A 7,262-nucleotide genomic window follows, 5' to 3' on the forward strand; every position below is an offset into this window, starting at 1 on the left:
AGAGAGAAAGACAGAAACAGAGAGAAAAAGATAGGAACAGAGAGAGAAAGACAGGTACAGAGAGAGAAAAGCAAGAACAGAGAGAGAGAGAGAGAGAGAGAGAGAGATGTGAAGGAAGTGACAGAAAGTGCGGTAAACAGAAAGGAGCATATGTTGAGAGAGGGGACCCGATAAAGTCAGAAGGTGAGATAGTCGCTGATTGGGGGAGGGTACAGGGGAGAGGTGCAGGGAGAAAGAAAATAGATTGAAGGAGAGACGACTGGGGCAGGCAGAGCGAACACAGTGTGTCTCTCAAGAAGAAGGTGAGAGGAGAGGGAGGCAGAATGCCAGACAGGAATGGAGGGATGAGACAGGCCGGGCAAGGGGGTGAAAGATTGAGATAAAGGAGCAATATAGAGAAAGAGTGAGGTAGGGTAAAAATGAAAGGGAGTGGGGAGGGAGTGGGCCGGTGAGAAAGAGTGAGGTGAAATGCAAAGGCTGTAGAGGAAAACAAGCTTGTTTACCTCTGTTTGAGACCAAGGCGGATGGGGGTGGGGGGGCGGCGTAGCAGGGGAGTGAGCGAATGGGAGGGAACCAGCATATGGGGTGTGACGAGTGGGAGGGAAGGAGCATGGTGGTGTGCGAGGCGGATGGGGGTTAGAGGGGCGGGGGAGCAGGGGAGCGAGCGAGTGGGAGGGAACCAGCATATGGGGATGGGGTGTCAGGCCAAGCGCGCGCCTGGCGAAGCGTCACGCTTCAGTAGACAACATGCATTGGGAGGAATCCGCTTGTTCAAGAGTGTTGTTTCCCCTACAATAGTTCAGAGCTATAAATACCTCGACCTAAAAACGAATAGGAAACTTGCAGGAAGAGCTGCATAGAAAAAAACTTGTCACCCCATTTGTAACTGCGGGCGAGCCTGAGTTGGAAAGCTGTACTCTGGCAGCCGCTGCCACATAGAGTGGTGGCCTGATAGAGTGCCTTAGAGGCCAGTGCAAAGCAAGCTGAGGGAACTTGGTGCAAAGTCCAGGCTGCTGCTTTGCTAGCTCTCTGGCTGGCACCTAAAGGGAGGTCGGAGCCTGTGTGTGATTGGAAAAGAAGCGAGTGCAAGGCTGCTGGAAGAGAGGGCTGTGCTTGGCTATCTGTAGCAAGCTTGCAAAGGGAGGGCAGTTGTTGGAGGGAAGCGTGCAAGTGAGGTGCAGCGCAGCACGGTCCAGAGTGGAGGGGGTTGTCAGCGCAAGAAGCCTGCACCGGCAGCCCCTCGTGCCTACGGCCATACCACCCTGAATGCGTCCGATCTGGGAAGCTAAGCAGGGTCGGGCCTGGTTAGTACTTGGATGGGAGACCGCCTGGGAATATCAGGTGGTGTAGGCATTTTGCCACTCGCTGACACAGTGCTCGGTCCTTGCACAATCACACCTAATTTTCCTCGCTAATAGCATTTTTTTTTTAAATCTATATATATATTCTGCTCACCTCATCTCTCCTCTCTTTTTTGTATGTATTTATTTATTTATTTATTTATATATAAAGAATCCGGCATGGAGTTTACAATATGCATGGCCCTTAACTGTAAATTCGAAAACTGAAAGAAAATGAAGAAAACCTTTGCCCTAAAACAGAACCAGTGGTCGAAGTGGGGGAAAAAAGCAAGCGAACTCTGGGCGTAGAATCAGAGGGCAGGAATAACCTAAGGATTGCGTCAGTGGACGGAGTCAGAGGTGTGGCCAGAAAGATCAAATCATTCTAATTTTTAGTATTTGTTTGGCATTTCACTACCCAGTTACAGCTTATTGTGTTATTGAATTCAACCAATGCATACACTTTTGTTTAAGGTTTAATATGAGTTATTGACATTAAAATACATTCACAAAGTGGGATATGTTTCCAATCACAGAATGTCCCAAATACACTTAAATGTAGAAGCACAAGCAATTTCTCTCTGAGCCACGCAGTTTCTGTCATCAGCACTTCTCCCTTTTTCCACAAGAACAGTTCAAACATCAATGGCAAAATATCCTAGTTTGCAAATGTTTTCTATACAATTATGTCTCTGCCATATTTGCCACATAATGCATCATCAGCTGCATATTTTGAAGATTTTAACTTATAAATTGTAGCTCGAATGGATCAAAAGTTACAAAAAATGTGACTTGTGTTTCTGTGAAGAGGACATCCCTGTGCAAATGTTTGCTGATGCCTTTCTCACTGCTGCATTTGTATGTTACACTGCTACTAATAAGGCAAAATCTTTGCAGAGACTGTTAGCAGGTGTAAAAATGTCAAAATAATAAAGTATCAGTAAATATAATGCATTATGCAGAAGCCTTTTTTTGCTGTATAATTTAGGCAACACTGCAGCATAATTCTGTCCTCTATTGCGACATAATTCCAATGGCCCCAAAGCAGACCGCACATGTTAAAAGTGCTTGTGCATGAAGCAGAGACCTTAAAGTTTGGTATGTGTGCAGATCCTGCATTGCCAATTCCTGGTGAGTTGCAACCACTACTGCTGAAACAAGGCCAATGGAGGTTCTGATGGGTGTGGCGGACTGGCCTCAAGGGCAGGACCGGCTTTAGTGCTGGTCACCCGCAGCCCATGCGGGTAAGAGCAGTCGGGCTGTGGGGCGGTTGGGGGGTGGAGATTTCAACAGACGATAACGAGGGACAAATAATTATTTATTTAATTTTCTCTCGTGGTCGTATGTCAAAAACTCCCCAACCCGGCCCCACCACTTTTACCTGCACAGGCCGCGGCTAGTGCTGGTGAAGCCCTGTGCAGCAATGTTTGTTGGTACCCCCAAATGACTCCCTCTGCCATGATTCCCTCAATACCAACCTTTAACAGTATCCCTCAAACCTCCATAACCACACTCTCGCTCAGATTCACTTAATTTGATTTACAGCACCAGCAGTGATACCAATGTAGGGTGTCAGAACACTTTACATCACACACATTACACATAAACAATCATACATGTGTAAATCACTGTATAAGAAATATTACATAAGACTAAGGACTACAAGGTGGAGGAGTCACAAGACAACCATACTAGTAGGCAGTATAGTTTAATAGTGATTGGTCTGGAGAAACACAAACTTTGAATTTAGAACGTAATACCATGGTTGGGGGTTCTCTTTAATAAAAAAGAATTGATTTCTATACAGATGAACCCTTTGTGCAACATTTGAATAATCAAAGACTAAAACAGGTGCACCTGAACAACCCGGGGTTGGGTGGAGGGAGGGGTGAGGCAGGGACCAGGCAAAGGACAGCCCCCAAACCCTTTAATGGGTACAACGTCTCCCACCAGCACGCCCAGGTCATGCGGTGGGAGGTGCTCGACAAGACAGGGCCAAGACTGGCGCGACACCTGATTCTCAGCAAGGTGCTCAAACCAGAAGGGGTCCCAATGGCAGATGTGCTGAGCTGGCAGGCATCCGCCTCAGGCATGATATTCCTCCTTAGTTTTGTCACCCAGGCTCTCTTCAGGAAGTTCTGGGACCTCTTCCAAGGGAAGAAGAAGGAGGCACCATACAGCAAATTAAGCCTGACGACAGGATTGGCACCGGAGACCACGGAGAAGAGGGTAACGGTTGAGACGTCCAACCCCCACATCCCAGACAGAGACATCGCGTCGCTTCTCCAGAGGTACGGCACCATCCAGAATGGACCCACAAAGGTCAGAGATGACAACGGAGTTTGGAACACAACCTGGGAAGCTACCATCGACCTCCACAAAGACCCTAAAGGGTGAGACAGCCTGAACCACCCAACAGCAAGCTTCTACCTGGGAGCCGACGTAGGGAGGATCAGATACCCGGGACAACTCTTCACCTGCAGGAAGTGTGAGGCCGTGGGACACGCCGGCAAGGACTGCCCAAAGAAGTTCTGCAGAATCTGCAAGCAGTCCGGACACAAAGCAAGCACATGCAGCGGGATCAGAAAGTGCAACCTCTGAGGAGGTGAGGGCCACACCTACTACCGATGCCCCATGTCTCACCTGCCGAAGAGCTAGGCAGCGGCCGTTGCATGGACCCCAGCCTGGAGACTGAAACAGCCCAGACCGATGGTCTCCCCAGCATCCAACGCACAACTGAACACCCTCCTGAAGGAAGTCAGAAGCGAGGCGGCAAAGACACCAGCAGCCCCCCGGAACGGAGACGAAGAAAGCCAAATTCCAGGGAAACTAACACCCACAAGAACAGGCACGAACCACCAAGAGGACCCCAAGGCAGTGCCACCCGCAGCAGAGGAACCAGCACCACCGACTAGGATGTCAACAGCCGAGGAAGTCCACCAACCAAAGGACAGCCCGAGGATGGAGCACCACCACGAGCCCCACCAGAGGAGTCCCCAGAGGGAACTGCCCCAACACCAGAAGCAGAGGCAAGGGAGTGGAGACGGAGACAGATGACTTTGCAAAGGCAAAGGGGGAGAAGGAAAAGAAGAAAAAGGGGAAGAAGAAGGGGAAACCCGAGGAAAGCAACGAAGACAAGGATGATGGCACCCAGGAGCCATGGAGCCAAGTCCGGGCACAGACGCTGCACCAAAAGGCCACGAAAGATAAAGAAGAAGAAAAAGAAAGACGCACCAGCGCCAGACTGAAGGTAAATCGGCACTGCTCATCACAGCCCAGCCCCAAGCCAGAGACATTGGAGGAAGGGACAATACCAGGACGAGCCCCCCAGCGAGGGAACACCAATAAGAGGAAGTTGCCATGCAAAGAAGACTTCCTGGCCAGTAAGAAAGTGAACATAGCAGGCACCAAAGTCGAGGAGGAAGACAACGAAGTCATCTTGGTAGGCGTCACAGAAATCAACGAAGCCAATGCTGAGATGGAGGACAAAGATGACGACAAGGGCCTGGCGGAGATCAGGACGGTCCTCCAAGAAATCTATCTTCAGCTCAGCATGGTGGGCCCCCCACCAGACGCAGCAGAGTGGACCCCAGAAGTCGATACGGAAGTGTACATCGAGAGCACAGAGGAAACCCCAGAAGGGGGAGAGCAGAACCAACAGGTGGTTCAGGACTCCAAGTAGAGCACCCCTGGGCCTTCAACCTCAGTAGGTTCAGAACAGAGTACTGACCAATAGCACGGAGACAATGGCGATATCATTGTTCACACTAAACGTTAGAAGTGTGAAGGATCAGGTTCGGCGGGTTGGCATGCGGGCTTCCTGGCCACACAGAATCGAGATATCTACTTTCTGCAGGAATGCTGGATTCCGTACGCTCTGGCGTACAGCCAGCTCGAACGGCAGTGGACGCACTGGCTATCTTTCTGGTTTGGAGGGAACGATTGCAAATCATCTGGAGTGGCCATTCTAATCAGGGGACGGCAGTTCACCGTGGACAAGGTCACCAAGCAGGTCAACGGCAGAGTGCTGGTCGTGGACGGCTCGTGGGCAGGTAAGCGCGTTAGGCTCATCCATGTCTATGCCCCCCCTGAGAAGAATTAGCGACTCGAGATGTTCAGGGTGCTCCGGATGCAACTCGTGACCTCCAGAACCATTCTAACGGGTGGTGATTTCAATTGCATAGTAGAGCTGGATGGGCGCGGTGGGTCTGGCTCTGCAGGGATGGATGTGACGTCCAGGCTGTTGGTGGAGATGATAGGTGAGGCGTCCCTCCAAGACATCATTGGGAGCATGGGGCCAAACGCCGTTCACGGATCGACTTTCTATTCACCTCCCCAACAGTAAAGACTGGGCGAAGCTCCATGGTCGCCATCCACTTCTCTGAAAACAAATTCTGCAGCACACTTATATGAAAATTCAAGTCAAAATGATGTCTCACTTCTCTGACCACAGAGCAGTCAGTTTCGAGGGGGAACTTACTGGGAAGTTCCCCACTGGCCCAGGACTGTGGAAGCTGAACTGCTCCTTGCTGGAAAATGAGGAGTTAGTGGCGAACCTCAAAACCGTGTATGTAGAGTGGGGGATATGAAGGGACTCTATCACTCCGCCAGCGAGTGGTGGGAATGGGTGAAGGACAGGTTCCGGAGCTTCTTCTAGGATGCAAGCAGAGCTGCTGCATGGAAAAAGAAGAGGACGTTCAGGAAACTGCAAAGCAAACTGCAGCAACTGTACGAACTCGAGCTCAGAGGTTGGGACGTGGATGACGACCTGGAGGAAACCCGGAAAGGGCTCGCAGAGCATTTCGGGGAAGAATTCAGGAAAATCATCTTCCGGACCAGAACTGAGAACCTCAAGAAGGACGAGAAATGCAACTCGTTCTTCTTCAAGAAACTTCACTCGACCCACACACCGCTGGTGGAGCATCGGGACTCGGAGGGCATCCTCCAAAGTGAGAAGGAGGAAGTCATGAAGGTCATAACCGACTTTTATGGCGAACTCTACTCACCGAAGGCGTCAGAGAGAGCCCAGGCGGATAGTTTCCTCGAGGGCATCTCAAAGACACTGAGCCCGGAAGAGAGAGAGGGCCTGAACACACCCTTCACCTGGAAGAACTGCACTTGGCCGCCACAACCTCTAAGAGGGGCAAGACACCCGGGAATGATGGTCTCCCAGTGGAACGTTATGTCGAACTGTGGGATCTGATTGCTTATATCCTTACAAAACATATAAAGTATGGCTTAAAAAGACCACATCCCTGAACACAGAGCCACAGTGCACTATTTGTTTACCCATCAAGCAGATATTGCACAGTACCTCCAGGAATGGTGCACTTCCCCACCCAGGGAAAGACGATAAAACAAAAGTAGCGCTTTACTGACAAACTCTGTAAAATGGGTCTGAATAAAAATCAATCTTGCCACTTTGCGACCTCTCTATTTATCTTTCTTTCGTTTTTCACATTTAGGACCTTTTATGTCTCTGGATCCCAAGGCTGAACTTTGGAATATAAAAATGTACGAAAAAGACGACATGTCCAGGTAAAGGTTTTTTCGTTTTTGGATACATTTCACAGAGGAACAAATAAACGAAAGGAGAGGAAAGAGGGAGTAATGATAATTTCTTGAAGTCACGGTTTTCAGTACCTGAGGAGGAGCGAGAAAGATAGGGAGGAAGAGTAAGAAAGAGGGTGGGGGAGTCAGCTGGCAGTGGCAGAGCAGAAGTTGATTCTGTCCTTGTCTTCTCTGGGCAAGAAGGAAAAGACAGATTCCTTTTCCTTCTCTGCCCACCCCGCCCGTCTCGGAAGGGCCCGAACGTTGAGCCTTATCCCTAGGCCTTGCATATTTCTGTCATCCTGGGACACTTTAAAACATTTTTAAAGTAGTGGAACAGAATCAAATAAATTCAAGAAGTAGGGGCACGCC

General features: G+C 49.8%; 1 pseudogene; it reads left to right on the top strand.

Moving 5' to 3' along the window:
- Positions 1-1,244: 1,244 nt before the first annotated feature.
- LOC144774447 (5S ribosomal RNA) lies at positions 1,245-1,353 on the top strand (annotated as a pseudogene).
- Positions 1,354-7,262: the final 5,909 nt, after the last annotated feature.

The sequence above is a fragment of the Lissotriton helveticus genome, chromosome 8, assembly GCF_964261635.1.
Source record: "Lissotriton helveticus chromosome 8, aLisHel1.1, whole genome shotgun sequence".
NCBI classification, from domain to species: domain Eukaryota; kingdom Metazoa; phylum Chordata; class Amphibia; order Caudata; family Salamandridae; genus Lissotriton; species Lissotriton helveticus.